Here is an 18693-nt window from a genome sequence, read left to right as displayed (position 1 = left end):
TTTCCTTTGCTTTTTTGTCTCGTATTGAATTGATAAATAAAACACAGAGAGGGATACTTGTTAGCTGCCTTTATCCTTATCTCTGTATTACTGTGGGCCTGTGTGAGTGTATGTTCATACATTTCCCATAATGTTTCAAAAAATAACGCTGAAGGAGGTGGGAATTTTCTGAATAAATGCCTCTTCTTTTTAAATTGAAGTATAGTTAATTTACAGTATTTTACTTGAACAAATGCTTTTTAATCTAGGGTTATCTGGAGTTCTTAAATTACATACAACTTGCTGTCTTTGGTAAAGGAATATTTCTTTTTTTATATTTATTTATTTATTTTTTGGCTGTATTGGGTCTTAGTTGCAGCACGCAGGCTCTTCGTTGCGGTGTGCAGGCTTCTCTCTAGTTGTGGCACGTGGGCTTATTTGCTCCGCAGCATGTGGGCTCTTAGCTCCCTGATTAGGGATCAAACCAGCGTCCCCTGCATTGCAAGATAGATTCTCAACCACTGGGCCAGCAGGGAAGTCCCTGTAAAGGAATATTTAAAAGCAGTCACCAACTAGGGATGAGGCAATAATCTTGTCTAGGGAGAGTATTATGCAAATATTCATGCCTCCTCTCAAAAGGAAGAAAAATTATTATTATCACCATTGTTGATAGGCAAACAGTTATTCTTAAGGAACATTAAATCTTTATTTAGTCATAAGTCTGAATCCTTATCTGTTCTATAGCTTGGCGGCCTTTTTGAGACACTCATTTATTCATTCATTCATTCATTCACAAATACTGGGTGCCACTATGTGCCAGATATTAAGTGAGACACTGGAGATATAAAGACCTATTTAAGGGGCTTCCCTGGTGGTGCAGTGGTTGAGAGTCCGCCTGCCGATGCAGGAGACACGGGTTCGTGCTCCGGTCTGGGAAGATCCCACATACCGTGGAGCGGCTGGGCCCGTGAGCCATGGCCGCTGAGCCTGCGCGTCTGGAGCCTGTGCTCTGCAATGGGAGAGGCTGCAACAGTGAGAGACCCGCGTACCGCAAAAAAAAAAAAAAAAAAAAAAAAGACCTATTTAAAGTGCCAGAAAAGCTAGTGAACTATACAACACTTCAAAACAAAACAAAACCTCATACTTTCACTGACATATACCATTGAAATGACCCATTAAATGAATGTGATTCACAGCATAAATTATTTCTTCATTCAACAAACTTATATTAAGCACTTGCCATGTATCAGGCCTTGTGCTGTGTTTTGAAGACATCCCAGTGAATAAAATAGTCTTTCAGGTAAGAGAGCCTGAAGTCTAAGGGAGGACACAGACTAACCCTTAGGTGTGATACCTACTTCTTATGTAAATAGAGGGTGTGTGAGATCATGAAGGAGTGCTGTTTAACCTGGTAATCTGAATACAAGATAGGAAGTGATTCCTTCCTGGAATCTCCCTATCCCGGGATATTGACTTTTCTCACTCCATGTGGTAAAATATCTTCAGTGGAGTCTTGGAGCTCACAAGGAATTTGCTTCTTTCCCCGCCAGCTTGACACACTTACTTCTTACTTATAATTAATTGCCTTTGGGAAAAGTACAACTATAGCCTCCTTGGGTGTGGTTTTTAATACCAAATGGAGGCTGTTAATTTCTTACATTGGGTATCAGAAAGTATATTTTTCATTTCTAAGTGTGAATTCAATAAATTCTAGATTGCATTCCATTCACTATATTATTGCTTCTACTCTGGTTTTTTCCCCCTAGATAAGGCATCTTAATAAGAAAACGGGCTTTCCTTTTAGCATTTTTTTTTTGTTTTTAGCATTTTGCATGGCTTCTAATCTCTGTTGTGCCTCTAAAGCTCCTCTGGTACCACGTTATGAGGTTACTGTTTTCATAGTGTCCAGTCTTAGCCCTTAGCGGTTCTCTTTGCACAGTTGCCACAAGTCCTCACTATAGAAACAAGACATCTACGTTCAGATACTTGCTGTCATACTTTGTCTTGGTGACCTTGGGCAAGTTATTGAGTCTCTGTACCTTTGTTTCCTCATCTGTAAAAGGGGGATAGTAATATGTTCTTCAGAGGATTTTTGTGAGGAATTATATAAAGAATTAAGAATGGTGCCTAGAACTTAAAAGTTCCATATAAGTATTAGCTATTATTATTATAATGGAAATGACTCAGTAATTAGGTTAACTACTGTGTTAGTAATCTACAGCTGTGTAACAAGTTACCTCAAAACTTAACAGCAGACGCAAGAGGGAAGACATATGGGAACATATGTTTATGTATGACTGATTCACTTTGTTATAAAGCAGAAACTAACACACCATTGTAAAGCAATTATACCCCAATAAAGATGTTAAAAAAATAAAAAAAAATAAAGAAAAGAAAAAACTTAACAGCATAAAACAATACACATTTATTCTCTCACAGTTTCTGTGGACCTGGGACTGGTCACAACTTAGCTAGGTTCTGTGGTTCAGGGTATCTCACAAGACCATAATCAAAGTGTCTTTCAGGGCTGTGGTCTCATGTGAAGATCTGAATTGAGGAGGATCTGCCTCAATTCACTCCCTCAAGGGTTGTTGGACGGAGGAGGGCCTTGGTTCATCACTGGCAGTTGGGTGGAGGCCACCCTCAGTTCCTTAGAATGTGGGCCTTTCTAACTCCCCATGAGAGCAAGTCTGGGAGGAGAGCCAGAGAAAGAGTCTGCTGGCAAGATGGAAGTCACAGACTGTAACCCAATTACAGAAATGATATCTCATTACTTTTACAGTATTCTCTTTGTTAGAAACAAATCACTGGCTCCAGCCCAAACTAAAGGGGAGGGGATTAGCCTAGAGCATGAATATTAGAAGGTGAGGATCACTGAGGGCCATGTCAGAGGCTGCCTACCCCACCACTACTACAGTTAGGACTTCACTTGTGTGATGTACCATCAAGCATGTAGATATATAGCTATATATCAATATATAAGTTAAAATACTGAATTTATTTCCTGGTGTAGGAAGTAACTTGGTCCTGTCAAATAAAATGTTGCAAACTGATATGACATATAATTTTTGGCTATTAGTTGTTCCAGGTGTTTTAAAAAGAGTACTTGCATGTTTGAAATAATAATAACATTATTATTTGTGATGGTTAATTTTACATGTCAAGTTGATTGGGCTAAGGGATACTCAGATAGCTGGTAAAACATTTCTAAGTGTGTCTGTGAGTACTTTTCTGGAGGAAATTAGCGTTTGAATTGGACTGAGTAAAAAAGATCTGCCCTCACCATTGTGGGCGGGCATCATCCAATCTGTTGACGGTCCAAATAGAACAAAAAGTCCCAGGAAGGGCAAATTTTTTCTCTCTTCTTGAGCTGAGTCAGCCATCTTTTCATGCCCTCTGACAGTGGAGTTCCAGGTTCTCAAGCCTTCGGCATCATCTGTTCCCCTGGTTCTCAGTCCTTCGAACTCGGACTGAATTATACAACTGGCTTTCCTGGTTCCCATCTTGCAGATGGCATGTTGTGTGGGACTTTTTGGCCTCTATAATTGTGTGAGCCAATTACTATAGTAAGTGTCCTTTTATCTATATCCGTATATATAGTCTGTTTCTCTTGAGAACCCTGACAAATACACTACTCTAAACATAGGGAAGAAAGTAACCATTTGAGTCTTTCAGTTTGTTAACTTAATCAGAGATCTTTCCTTTTGGTTTTTGTTTGTTTGCTCCACATCCATTCTGCATGTAATGTGTAATTTCTCTTATGCATACTTGAAAACAGTTGTTCAACACATTTGTTTTGAACCCATCTCTCTTTTTTGGCTCGTGTTCACAGCGTCTGTTGGGAAAGAAGTACAATGCATCTTAAGGTTAATGTAGCTTCTTATAGCTTCCTCAGCTCTATAACTTTCTAATTAAGGCAGGAATAGTGGTGAAAAGGAAAAAGGCAGATGAAACATGAGCTTAACCTAGTCTAATTGTGAAGACATAAGTCATACTGTGATTATAGAGTTTTCAGAGAGACATGAGAAAGTGTGTTTTCTTAAAAAGGGTGTACTCTAGAAAATAACGCATATAATAAATTGTCCACAAAGGTTACCCGGGGAGGAGGGTGAACATCTGTATGATTTTTTTATTATTCAAAAGCTTTATCTGGTTTCAGTTAACTACATTATTGAAGTCCACGCCGCCCGCCCCCCGCCGCCCGGCTTAAACACCTGGCCCAGTTAATATTGGTGGTGTGACTCCTGCTGAAGTGTTGAAATTTCAGTGTCTCTGGGCTACTCTAAGATGGCACAGTGCCTGCATGCCTGAAGTTAGCATGACATACTCCATTTAAGATGCATTTGACAATCAAATAAGTTTGTATTAGCCAGAGTGTTGCAATCCCTAATCATTTTGCCAAAAATAAGTTAGCTGTTATGTTTTACAACATATGAAGTGTGATAATAAGAAACTTGTGTTTCCATCTCTCTGTTATTTTTACTGGAATATTTGACTCCTATAAGATTTTAAGGACATATGTGTAGTTTAGTAGCTGGTTTATTTGGTTTTATTTTGGTTTAATTCTTTATAATATTTTTGTAACTAATTATAGGAAACTTTGGTCTTAAAATTATTTTAAGAGACTTACTGCGTATTTTAGACATAATGTCTGACCTATTTTTTCATATTCTGAAGAAAATAATTGACTCTTAAAAATCTGGTATTAAAAATTTTGTTTGTTTCTTTAAGCAAATTTGGTACATAGAATTATAGAAAGTCTTCATATATTTTGACAGTAGTGTCCAGAATAAAGAACTTAAAAAAGAAACTTAAGAAAATAGATAATCGGAAGATTGTTAAATAGTACTGTCATGACTTAAAATAATAAACACAATTTCAGATTCATAGGATTTTTAGAGACAGTCTAGTCCCATCTTTAATTTTATAGGTAGAAACTGAGAGAAAAGTGCCTTGCCAGGATCCAGCCAAGGCTCTGTCTTAATCTAGGGGTGGGGTATGGTTATGTTAGCTGTGGATATAAAGACAGTCTACAAAGATATCTGATGGTTCTCTCAACCTTTGGATGATGGCAGAGACTCCAGATAGTATGGCGTGTTCCTGGAGTGTTCACAGCTAGCTCCACATGACTCATTACATTGCAGCTCAGGGAGTAGGAGACTCCATGAATACTGTTCTAGCAGTTGGGGGCAGATGGGGTGACATGGGAATAAAAAAGTAATCATCTTACCCCCACTATCTAGAATCTTCTTTCCTTCAACATCAATCCTCTATATGTTTAAAATGTGCCATCTGATTTTGCCAATAAATTGCATAAAGTTCAAGGTTGGGCGTTGAAACCCTCAATTCTTTTTTTTTTTTTAAATAAATTTATTTACTTTAGGCTGCATTGGGTCTTCGTTGCTGCGTGCAGGCCGTCTCTAGTTGTGGCGAGTGGGGGTCACTCTTCGTTGTGGTGCACGGGCTTCTCACCACGGTGGCTTCTTCCGTTGCAGAGCACGGGCTTCAGTAGTTGTGAAAGCCCTCAGTTCCTAACTGAGCACTGCACTAAGTCATGAAGTGAAATTCAAGTAACTTAACTATTATTTTCCTCTAAGAATTTATATGGCATTTAATGATAATACTTCCTCCCCTTCCAGGGGTATCAGATCCTTCAAAACTTAATTTTTTATGTTATTCGGACTTCCTTCGGGAAGATGCACAATAACATAGACCTTCCTTTGTCTGTCTGGTTGGCAAAAATATCTTCTCCCTAAATGAAATTTCCAGATTACTTAAACTGACTCCTTTAAGCCCGAGACTATTTTATCCAGTTGGGTAAAAATTTGTCTAAAATATATTTTTTACTTATCTGCCTTCTTCGACAATGTAGGTTGATTATGGAAGAATTTTTCCCTAATGATTCAAGGACATCATTTTGATACTGTTACTATACTACGGTAAAATACAATTAAAGGGATTTTGCCTATGTCCTGAAATTTCTTAGGTGATAGTGCTTCGTTAAAAAGAATTCTCATGTCTGTTTATTTTATAGTTTTTCCATCTCCTCTCCTAGTGTTAGGTGACATTTCTCTTCCCTACTTACACTTTGTTGCTACTAATTTGCTGCAGATAGAGAAAACAGATAACCGTGTTAGAATTTTGTCTCAAGTAAGAATGAACACGTCTTAAATGAAGATATGAGAGTAAAATTGACAAACTTAAGTAAATGGATTTTGTTATTGTTCAGAGCAATAAAAAAAAAAAACTTCCTTTTGTTTCTTTTGGGATCCCCAGTGGTGGTGTACATACTCAGAATTTTAGAGACTCAAAACACACCACAAGTACAGCTGAGAAGCTTGAAAAACTTCACCAGAAGAGTCAAAATAGTATGTTAGATCATATATGTGTTGAGTCAGGAGTACATCTCATCTAAATTAGGAAAAAAATAGATTCAAATATTCTGGAAGTCATGAGATCATTGAGCCTGTGGTGTACTTACACTATTCTGATGAACCTGCATATCTGCAAAGTTAGACATGCTTGTGAGAAACATTTATATGACGTCACTAAGCTGTGTTCAACAATCAAGATAATCTGGAGGTGAGGGAAGAATAGGAGATAATTCATTTGTCAGAGTAACTGTTGTCAGAGTCCTGTCCCTAGATTAATTGATAAGAAGCCAAAGGCAAAATGAGGAAGTACCATGAGGCTCTGAGTGTTTTAAAAAGAGAGATGGCTTCTAACTGGGAAGATCAAAAAAAGCATCATTAAAGAGCTGGTATTTGAACAGAGGAAGGATGAGTCAGTATTTAGAAGTATTTATAAGCAGAATTTGATGGGGTTTTTTTGGGGGGTGGGGGTTGCTATGCCTTCTAAGCAGTAGGAAATGTATGAAGAGAGGAGAAATGGGCTTTACCACTGGGCACATGAAGAGAGCAGTGGGTGGTCGGATTTCGATGCAGCACAGTGTGTGTGAAGGGAGCAGTGGGATAGCAGAACCTAGGCTGATAGAGTGGAAAGGCAAGAGAGTTTGCACTCTGTTTTCTGGACAGCAAGGAGCCACTGAAGGATCTGTGATAATAATAGTCATTCATTGGGTAAATTAATGTCTCATTGAAAAGGAAAATAAGGGCTTCCCTGGTGGCGCAGTGGTTGAGAGTCCGCCTGCCGATGTCGGGGACACGAGTTCGTGCCCCGGTCCGGGAAGATCCCACATGCCGCGGAGCAGCTGGGCCCATGAGCCATGGCCACTGAGCCTGCGCGTCTGGAGCCTGTGCTCCGCAACAGGAGAGGCCACAACAGTGAGAGGCCCGCGTACCGCAAAAAAAAAAAAAAAGGAAAATAAAATGGAGAGAGAGTATAGAGTAAAAAGTGAACAACCAAGTGATAGGCAAGTTTGCTAGTCCAAATGAGAAATAATGAAGACAGTATATGGGATTTGCCCAGGGAAATTGTTAAGAGAGAAAAGAAACAGGTCATAGATGTATATTAGGGGAGTGACTTTATTTGGTGGAAAGGAGGATGAAGAGGAGGAAGCAGAGAAAAAGGCAAAAGGTATAATAATTTTCCATGCTGTTGGCTGCACTCTATTGGTGGGTCCTGAATTCACTTCAGTGGGTTGCAACTAGTGGATTAGTCAAGATGCGGTAGACTGTGCCATGGTAACACAGTGTCTGTGGCTTTTAACGACAGATTTGTTTATCGCTCATGATATAAGTCCTTTAAGGATAGGCTGCCCTTGTGTAGTTCTCTCCATGCACTCTTATTCCAGAATCCAGATTGATGGAATAGCTTCTATCTGGAATATTCCAGTCTCGTGGCAGAGAATAAAAAGGAAGTAGTGAACTACATGCAGCATTTTAAAACCTCTGCCTGGAAGAAGTGACATTTGTCACTCCTCATACTGCATTGGACACAGCAAGTCACATAACCAGGTCTGCCAACAGGTATTGGTGATCGGAAGCCATTAATGGCCTGGAAGAGAACATTTTTAGTGAAATAATGGGAGAAGGAGCTTGCAGGAAGTTAGGTGATCCAGGAATTGGCCAGTGAAGGGGAGAAGACAAGAAAATAACTTAAGGAAGAAGCTGGTCAAGGGAACATCTTTTCCCTGTAAGTGGGAGAGAATTTAGCATACGCTGGGGGGCATAACCCATGCAGAGAGAGAGATGCTGAAAATGAAAAAGAAATAGAAATGTTTATTGGAGCAGATTTCCTTCTCTTTGTCCTTTAAGCCTGCACACTTGAAAACCAGGAAAATTGGATTTTTCTTAATCTTCACATCCTTGCAAAGGTGTTTTGGTGCCTTATACTTGGTTCTTCGTTTGAGCCCAGAAACCTGAAACAGTTAAAAATTGAGGTTATTGTCATTACTAACAGTTATACATGCATTTGAAATTTATAAAACATGTTCATATGTAACAAGGTTATTTAACAACCTAATTTTTTCCCATTTTACAGATGAGACCGAAGTTCCAAGGAGTTATGTGTCTTATCCATATGTCAGTTAGCTAAGTAAATGGCAGAACTAGGACTCTCTATTCTGTTCTCTAACTTTTCCATCGTCAGCCTTCAGGTGAGTTAGTTACGAAGGTTACGATTATAAATAATTAGAGCAAGTTACTTCGACAAACCATCAAAACCTATTTAACCTAAACTTAAGGTTTCTACTGTTATTTCTTTAAGAACTGAGGTCTTCAGATACACAGGAGGGTTTTAGCAGTTATGAGTGAATGCTTTCGGGGGAGGTCAGAGAGAATTGGGAGAAACGAGAACATGTCTTGAGTGTCTGGAGCATAGAAGATCAAGGGAGCTGGTAGTGAGGTATGGACCAAGGGCAGAAATTAAAGTCCGAAGACATGAATCAGAATCCTAGAATTGAGCTGGGGCAGAAGGAAGATTAGAATGTGAAGGGAACTGGAAGATTCTGCAAACACAGTGCACAATAGTCTACAGTTGTGTCTGCATAACCCATTAGTGAACCCCAGTGTGTGAAAACCACAGGGGTCAGGCAGTTGACAACTACTCTGGTTTGTGAAAGACTCTTCATTTCAGAAAACAGCAAATCCCCTGTTCTGAGGAAAGTTTGTACTGAATATGATTAAATGCTATTTTTCTAATCACTTATGCATTTATTTATATATATGTTATCTGTTTATGTGTACACACAAGCACATTATCTTTTCTGAATTACCCACAGACTACCTTATTGAAAACTAGACACATGGAAAGTTTCAACTTTTCAACTTCAGCCATTTTTTAGTTATCTGCATATTAAAGAAAGATCCTGAAATTGCTTTGAAAGTGGAAAAATTGTGTGGGCTTTTTCATTTTTCATAACTCAAAAACTATTTAATATATTTTTCTCAAACTTTGCAAAAAAAAAAATCACCTTTGGGCTGAAACCAAGCATGGAAAATTTCACCACAAAGGGCTAATTTTTTGGAAAGCTGCAAGAAAATGAAAACAGTGGTTTATAATAGAACGTTCTTCATGCATGTTAATACTTAGTACTTTATCTAATGCATTTCATCTGAGAATTTCTGAACACTTTTCAGATTTAAATATTGAGCCATTTTAATATATGTGTATCCATAATAGACTGTTAGATATGGAAACTTCCCCCTATGCTCTCAAAGTTTCAGTATATATTGGGAGTTAGTGAGATGTGTTTAAAGGGACAGGTAGGACAAATGATGTGAAGTGGCTACTAGCCAGAGAAAGCCTTACATTAACTGCCTAAACATATTTTATCACCACCTCTTCCTCGCCCAGGAGTAGTTGTGAGTAGGGTATACTTGATGACATAAGGTATTTGATTCATATATCTGAGCCAGTAGTTCTCAAACCAGTATCAGCATCACCTGGGATCCTGTTAGAAACACAAATTATTGGACCCCACCCAGACTTAAGAATCAAACTCTAGGGCTGAGACTCACCAGTCAGTGTTTTAACAAGTACTCTAGGTGATTCTGATGCATGCTCTAGTTTGAGAACTAGAACTTTTTCCAAAAGCTTGGAACGTAGAATATTCTGAGATGTTATGGACAATTAAATCTGTCCTCGGTCTTTCCATACATGTCATCTCTGTCTTCTCATATCATTCCTTGGAAGCAGGAGGAATACTTATCAAGTTCTCTAAAAGAAAGATCTTCTTTTCTGTGTTTCATGTATTCTAGCTCTTTGCACCTATGACCTTACCACAAGCACAGTGAGCCCCCTTGAGTAAAGATGTTGATATAGGGAAACAGCACTAACAAGACGTATTTTCTCATTTCCATAATTCAAGCCTGGGATGGGACCATATATTTCATTCTCATTTCTTTGAAGTCTTAAGATCCAAGATTTAAGCAGCAAGATAGCAGAGGTCTGTCAGTGGAAGCTGATTTAAGCCCTGCTCTTTTATGGGCAAGTTCTTAATCTTAAGTTTCGTTAAGGGCCCTCTGCATTCCAGCTAACTCCAGTGTCAGTATTTTTGTGTTTAGGCACTGAAGTAGTTGTGTATGTGGCATTGTAACAAATTTTAAGAATATTCTCCTGATGACAGAAGCGGACTTCTGGCTGACCACTGGCGCCCCAGCTTGTAAGGGTGAAGCTTAGGTATAGCCTGGGAGAGGTGTTTAAGCAGTTTAAGGTTTATGTCTTCAGTTGCAACCCATCTTGACAGAAGCATGAATATAGCTATCTAAGCTAGTATCAATGGAAAGGAAAAAGAGACATCTTTTTTAATTGATCATTTAAAATTTTTATTATGAAAAGTCTCAAACAAAAAAAATTGTTTAATGTATCTCCAGACACCCATTATCTAGATTAACATAGCTACTAATATTTTATCTTTACCTCATTTTTTTCCTCAAATACTTTCAAGTAAATTACAGCCTTCATAATATTTCACCCTTAAAAACTTCATTGTGCATCTTTTAAAAAGGACTTTTTCTTATATAACTACCATGTCATTATCACACCTAGCAAAATTAATGGTAATTCTTTGATATTGTCTAATACAGTTCATATTCAGATTTTCTTAGTCCCCAGAATGTCTTTTTACAATTGGTTTGTGAGATCTTTCTTTAAATTAGAGGCTTTTCTTTCCAATTATAAAAGTTAATATATTTGTAAATTTCAGGAAGGTAGGAAAAGCAGTAAAAAAAAAAAGTAAATGTGCCTTTGAGGATTGCTGTAGTATCCAGAGAGACATAACATACTTACCACGAATTGCTTTTATAAAACAACAAGTAGCCTATTAAAACAGAATGTGAAATTGTTTAAAGAAGTACCAATGGGTCTGAGAATAATTTGTTACAAAGAAATTTGATGTAAGAGTTCATGATTTTAAAAGTAATTAATTTGCTCCTTGAGTTTTCATGCTTAGACCAGAGAGGATAATGCAGTACCCCTTTCAATTTTGTTTTTATTTAATAAGAAAAAAAGGAAAATGTGGGATGTTTTTGCACTATTATTTATTAGGGTGTATTTAAGATACTTAATTCCCTTATAGATATTTAGCATAATTAAAGGTTAAATTATTATTAACTATTTTACTATAATTATTATTTATTATATTACTATAATTATAATTTAAGGACCTTATTCTTTCAACAGCTCTTGAAGGGGGTTATTCTTTTCCCATTTTATGCATGAGGAACCTGAGACTTAGAAGGACAGAAGTAACTTGTTCAAGTAGACAACTAATAAGGGGCTGTGCTGAGATTTGAATCCACATTTGTTTGGCTCCAAAGTCCATGTTCTTAGCCACTAGGCTAAAAGTTAATTTCTTATTATAAAGAATTTGTGGACATCAGTAAAAAGAACAGCAGCTTCTCGGATAAAGATGCAAAGGACATGAACAGATAATTCACTGAAGAAGAGCTAGATAATAAAGTCTATCAAAAAATGTGTACTTAGCACAGTGTATGACACAGTGCTTAATAAACTAGTGTCTGGTAGTAGTTAATAATGTCTGCCTATTAACTGAAAAAGTTCAGTGTTGTATGTGTATACTTCTTTACGCATTTTTAGAAAGTCTGAACAGGTGAATACCAGGTGGCTTACAGTGGTTATCTCTGGGGGTTAGAGGTGAGGGTATATATAGGAGGTGGAGACTCTACGTTGTTTCTACTCTTTTACAATGACCATGTGTTACCAGAAAAAAAAAAGTTCCTATAAAAAGTGTTCATAGCCTTTGAACCTACTAATTCTCTTTTTTTTTTTGTGGTACGCGGGCCTCTCACTGTTGTGGCCTCTCCCGTTGCGGAGCACAGGCTCTGGACACGCAGGCCCAGCAGCCATGGCTCATGGGCCCAGCCGCTCCGCGGTGGGATCCTCCCGGACCAGGGCACGAACCCGTGTCCCCTGCATCGGCAGGCGGACTCTCAACCACTGCGCCACCAGGGAAGCCCTGAACCTACTAATTCTTTTCTTTGGAATCTATATTAAGAAACTAATCTCAAAAATAAAGAACACATTTGTGTACAAACATTATTTATTGTATCAAAAAATTGTAAACATCCTAATGTCCAACTCTAAAGGAAAGTTTGAATATGGAATTTGCAACTATTAAAATTATATTTTCAAAAGACATTGTAATACGTGAAAGTTAATTGTAGAATATTAAGGATGTTAAAATATAAAGAGAATATAGAGTACAACTATATGTCAAAGAAAACATACATTTAAAAGCTTGAAAATAAAATGACCAAAATGAATACAGTGGTTATGTTTGAGTGGTGAGTTTTGGAGTGATTTTTTTCTATTTATTTTTTGTCCTTAAAATTTCTTTTAATGGCATATATTTTTATAATGATTTAATGGTTATGTATTTTCTTTCCTTTTTTAAAAAGCAGTTTGATTTTATGACTTCATAACAGAAAGTTGGTTCAGGAGAGATAAAGTTTTCAGTAACTTCTTACACAGCAAGAGACAACAATCACAAGGGGAAAGTAAAAGGGTAATGTAATGTCAGCTTCACGGTTTCTCTGCAGGAAAACCCACCCCTGAGACCAGCAGTGGCCCTTGGTCTGTAGCAGCATCTTTGGCAGTAGCAGCCATCCTAGCCTTTTAACTCATCCTTCTCTACTCAATTAGCGAGGCTTTTCCCCTTCCTTGCAATTCTTTATAAACCCTGCCTTCCCCCACTTCACAAAATAATTTGGGTTGTCGTTAGGTATATATTTTGATGGCCTGCCTCACGATTGTTATTTGAATGTGATAACAAAACCACAGGTTGGGGCTTCCCTGGTGGTGCAGGGATTGAGAGTCCGCCTGCCGATGCGGGGGACACAGGTTCATGACCCGGTCTGGGAAGATCCCACATGCCGCGGAGTGGCTGGGCCCGTGAGCCATGGCTGCTGAGCCTGCGCGTCTGGAGCCTGTGCTCCGCCACGGGAGAGGCCACAACAGTGAGAGGCCCGCGTACCGCAAAAAAACAACAACAATAAAACAAACCAAAAAACCCCACAGGTTGGGATTAGCATCATCATTCATCCTACTGCTAGGGTGAAGCAGACCTTATTCAGATCTCATTGGACTACAAGTTTCATAGTGGCTAGGACTTCAAGAGGGTCTGGGGTGTGAGTGAGTGAGTGGCCCATGCTAAGGCAGAGATGTTGTATTTGTGAATACCCTGGCAGTTGGATGGATACAGGTCTGAAAACTATAGCTTGTGCCTTGCTACATTTAGACCTTGTTCAGCCAATGAACTGGATGTTCACAGAAGAGCAGATTCTCAGAGCCTCAGTGGACGGAGCATAGCAGTCAGAAAAGGGATAACATAGAAGAAAGTAGAAACAGATGAGCAGAATTCTGTGAAATTGTTTTTTTGTGGCTGTTGTTGATTCCAGCCAGAAGATTCTTTTCAGGCCTATCAGTTTGTGGAGATGAGAACTATGAATATGATCTTTAAGGAAGGAAAAGCTCTCTAACACGGTTACCCTGTGTGCATGAGGCTGTTCTGTCCTCCCTTCTTGCTAGTATGGAAAATCTGTGAACAATATGCAATGTAGGCCACAAAAAATTCCCTGAAGTGGAAAAAGCCTAGCAGGCACTAAATGAAAGATGCTTCACAAGAATGAAATGTGGTTGCTTTGAGACCTTACATTCCGAGCCAGTTCAGAGCCATTGTATTTGGTTGGGAAGAAGCCAGATTATCAGGTATCAGGGAGGTATATTGACAAACGGATAAAGACTGAAGCCAGCATCATTTCTGACAACCTGTTCCTAGGAAACCAGACAATAAATCACTTCCCATTATCAGTCATACAGAGACCAGAGGAAACATGCATGAATGAAGTCTGTAGACAGTCCAGAAACTCCATTTCAACAATTTTATCTCCTCACCAGTATAGTTGTGGGAACTTCTGTATAAGCCAAACTGAGTGTTAGAGATTCAGGCTTTTCCTCTTTCTTAACGTACTACCTTCAGAAAAATGCTGAGGAGTTTCTTGTTCCTATTGCAGAGGAGAAAGGTTCTAGGACTTCAGTAATATTACACAAATGTTGATTGAAAGTGATTCAGAAGTGATTTCATAAAATCTTAGGGATGATTCTGATTATCTGGGTACCAGGGGAGCTCTCCTCAAGGTCCTCTGAGGGAGATGGCCTCAACTTGTCCCCTTCGGTCGTAGTCCCTACACCTGCCCTGTACATACCTAGTACTCCTCCTAAATATTATTATTTCTTGTCGTCCACTTCCTTTCTGTTTTTCCTACCACCACCTAACAGATGGCGTCTATCCACCTTTTCAAGTCATCTCAGTGCAAACTTCTGTGTGAGCTCTTTCCTGATTCTTCCCAGTTTTTACTGTCCTTCCTTTATAACCCTTTTTCTCAAAATTCTACCTTGTATTACAGGCATTGCATATTTATTTGATTCTCCCTATTAGATCTCTGAGCTTTTTTTTTTTTTTTTTTTTGCGGTACGCGGGCCTCTCACTGGTGTGGCCTCTCCCGTTGCGGAGCACAGGCACTGGACTCACAGGCTCAGCGGCCATGGCTCACGGGCCCAGCCGCTCCGCGGCATGTGGGATCTTCCCGGACCGGGGCACAAACCCGTGTCCCCTGCATCGGCAGGTGGACTCTCAACCACTGCGCCACTAGGGAAGCCCTGAGCTTTTCTTTTTTAAAATTAAGGTGTAACTTTCACACAATAACTCTTTTTTCTCTCCCTGCTTCAATCTGGTTATTCTGTCCTATTTTCCAGTTCACTAACCCTCACTTCAGCTATGTATAAACTCCTTTTAAACCCATCTGTTGAATTCTCAATTTCATTCATTCTATTTTTTGCTTATAGAATTTCCATTTTGTTATTATTATAGTTAACCATTTCCTAAAATTCTACATCTCATCATTTAATTTCTTTTTTTTAATTAATTAATTTATTTTTGGCTGCGTTGCATCTTCGTTGCTGTGCATGGGCTTTCTCTAGTTGCAGTGAGCGGGGGCTACTCTGCTGTGGTGCGTGGGCTTCTCACTGCAGTGGCTTCTCTTGTTGCGGAGCATAGGCTCTAGGCGCACAGGCTTCAGTAGATCTGGCACGCGAACTCAGTAGTTCTGGCTTGCGGGCTCTAGAGCTCAGGCTTAGTAGCTGTGGCGCACAGGCTAAGCTGCTCTGCGACATGTGGGATCCTCCTGGAGCAGGGCTCGAACCTGTGTCCTCTGCATTGCAGGCAGACTCTTAACCACTGCGCCACCAGGGAAGCCCTTGTCATTTAATTTCTTGATCGTATTAATCACTGTTATTTTGAAGTTCATGTCTGACTTTATTCTCCTTTGTACTGTCAACAATTTTTTGAAGTACAATTTTACTCTTAAAAAATAAAATTCAGAGGTGACATATTTGAAATAAAAATAAATGAAAATCATAACTGATAATTCTAGTGTCTAAGCCTCTTATAGTTACATTTCTTTTCTGCTTTTTCCTTCTTTGTTTTTTGGTCATGTTGCCTTGTCCCTCAGTATGTTTGTATATTAGTCAGGGTTCTCCAGAGAAACAGAACCAATAGGATGTGTGTATACATAGAAAGTGACTAACTATAAGGAATTGGTAACACAGTTATAGAGGCTGACAAAGGCAAGATCTGTAGTCAGTAAACTGGAGACCCAGGAGAGTCGATGGTGTAAGTTCTAGTCCAAAAGCAGGCCAACTCGAGACCCAGGAAGAGTCAGTATTTCCGTTGGAATCCAAAGGCAGGGAAAAAAAAACAGTGTCCCAGCTCAAAGGCAGTCAGCAGAAGGAATTCTCTCTTACTCAACCTTTCTGTTTTATTCAGACCGTCAACTGATTGGATGAGGCGCACTAACACTGGGGAGGACAATCTTCTTTACTAGGTCTACTGATTCAATGTTAATCTCATCCAAAACATCCTCTCAGACACACCCAGAATAACTTTTGACCAAATATCTGCTAATCCCATGGCCCAGTCAAGTTGACAACGAAAATAAACCATCACTGCTTGGTAAGGTTCTTTTTAAATTGAATACCTGACATTATATACGAAAAATTATTAAGACAATATGAGGTTTCTGTCTTCCTCCAGAGAGGGTTTACCTTTGCTTTTGACTAGCAGTTATAGTGAGGATCCATCACTTTAATGTGATAAGGAATTGGACTGAATCAAAACTATCTTTGTGAGGCCTGGTTCATCACTGCTTCTAAGGGGTAACCCTTTAGTAGTTCCCACAGAGAGCCCAGGTCCCTTCTCTTTAATGGGCACCAAATGCCCGAGTTTTGACCCTTGAGCCACAGAAGATTTTCAGAAACTGTTCAGCTTCTTGGCCTTATAGCCATTGCTTGCAAATTGGTAAATAAGTGAGAAGAACTGTTTCAGCACACCTCTCAAAGTTTCCTTTTTCTCTAGAATTTTGGCCCTTCAAATCTCCTCTGCCTTTGATGCTTCCAAAGAGACTTTAAAAAAATGCTTTTTCCAGCTTTTCTAATTGTTCTTGGCAGGCAGATGGCTCTGCAGTAGGCTAGCCTGCCACGCCCACTCGCCATGGCCACCGTTACCACTGCTGCCTAGCTTCCAGTTCTTCAGGCTTTGCCCTGAGAAGTATTCCATTTCGCGTTTTTTTGTTCTATACGTGCCCTGTTTTTTCTCTGGACAGTTTTGGAATCTTCACTTTATCTCCATTATATTTTGTGGTGATACTCCTTGGACTGTTTATCCTTTTTAATCTGGAAACTGGCATCCTTATGTACTGAAAACTTTTCTCGTATTTTTTTCTACTTGTTTTCTGATTATTCATGTGTTAAACCTCCAGAAGAGATTCTCTTGATTTATTTCATTTTCCGTTGTTCATCTTTCTCTTCTCCTTTAAAGTTCTATACGATGAGAAATGGATATTTTCCCCAGCCTTATCTTGGAATTCATCTAATTAAACTTTTTATTTCAAGCCTTCATACAAACAGTTTCTAAGATAATTTCTTGTTCCTTGTTCCCTTTTTGTACAGTCCTTTTTATTCATGGGTATTTCTCTCTCCCTCTCTGTCTCTGAGGAAAGCAAATTTTGGGCGTTTTGCTGTATTCTTGCGCTGTCTCTATTCATTCTGAATTTTCTTTTTCACGTTTTGCTTATCTTGATCTAGAATAGAAGGTTTCTCAGATGTCTAACATTCCTTTTTGTCTATTCACATTTAAGGAATGAAGCATTGGAAATCCTAGGAGGTTTGTGTGGGGGAGTGGGCCTTGTCAGCTAGGCAGCTTCACTGCAGGGTCATGGGACAGGGGTCCTGACTTTCTTTTTTGGTGTTGTTTCCCAGTGTCACTATTAGTATGTTTTTTCTCTAGAGCCATTCAGTTTCTCCCCCTAAAATCTTCAGATCTTCTGCCTGAGAGCAGCATCATCTAAGTGAACCATAAGAGGCTGGTGTTTGCTTGTGAGAGTGTCAGCATTCATGTTGGGCTTTCACTTAATCCTCCTTTCCATTGATGGCCCTTTTCCCCAGCCATTCCCTATGCCTTCAACTTCTGTACACAATAAACCTCCATTCCCGAGGTGCAGCTCCGGAGGAGGAGCTGCTTGGGGGGTACTGGATGAGGCAGTCAACATGGAGACCCTGCCCCTTAGCCTGGCTTTCATTTATTCAGTTTGCTGTGTCCTTGCACTGTCGCTGAGCACCTGGTATGGACTTGAAGGCACCCATAATCAAAACAGGAAAAAAGCCCTGACCTTTTAGAGGTCGTAGTCTGCTAAGGGGAGATGGTAATAAATATAAAAATTAATACGTTCAAAGGTGAGACTGCCTTGATAAAAAGTGGAGCAAGATGCGGGGATTAGAAGTGCCGTGGCTGGGGGATAGAGGGCAGTGGTGGACTGGACTTTATTTTTTAATACTTTATGTGGCAAGAATTTAAAACTTACAGAAGAGTTGCAAGAATAAGAATAGTACATAGAACACCATATGCGCTTGATCCCAATTGACCGTTGTTAATATTTTACGTCATCTTACCTGTTACTTGCTCTCCCTCTTCTGCCCCCTACTGCTGTCTCCGTCTCTCTCATGCATATATATGAGGGGCGTAGGGAGAGTAAGTGTGCGTGTGTGTGTACACATACATATAAATAATATATATATGTGTCTGTGTGTATATATATGTGTATATATAAATGTGTATATATATATAATATTTCTTTCTGAACTACTTGAGAGTAAGTTAAATATATCATGGTCCTTTGAGCTGAATGAATGTTTTTAGTTGGTGGCTAAATTTGAACTGGTAACAGTATATGATTCCCA

At 39.1% G+C, this 18693-nt stretch overlaps 1 protein-coding gene across 3 annotated transcripts in view; it reads left to right on the top strand.

Moving 5' to 3' along the window:
* Positions 1–18693, top strand: part of LDAH (lipid droplet associated hydrolase) — a 94648-nt gene that overhangs the window by 32929 nt on the left and 43026 nt on the right. The window lies entirely within an intron of this gene.

The sequence above is a fragment of the Leucopleurus acutus genome (assembly GCF_964270905.1).
Source record: "Leucopleurus acutus genome assembly, chromosome: 12".
Taxonomy (NCBI): domain Eukaryota; kingdom Metazoa; phylum Chordata; class Mammalia; order Artiodactyla; family Delphinidae; genus Leucopleurus; species Leucopleurus acutus.
Note: the sequence above shows the minus strand (reverse complement) of the source record. Positions and strands in the feature narration are given on the sequence as shown.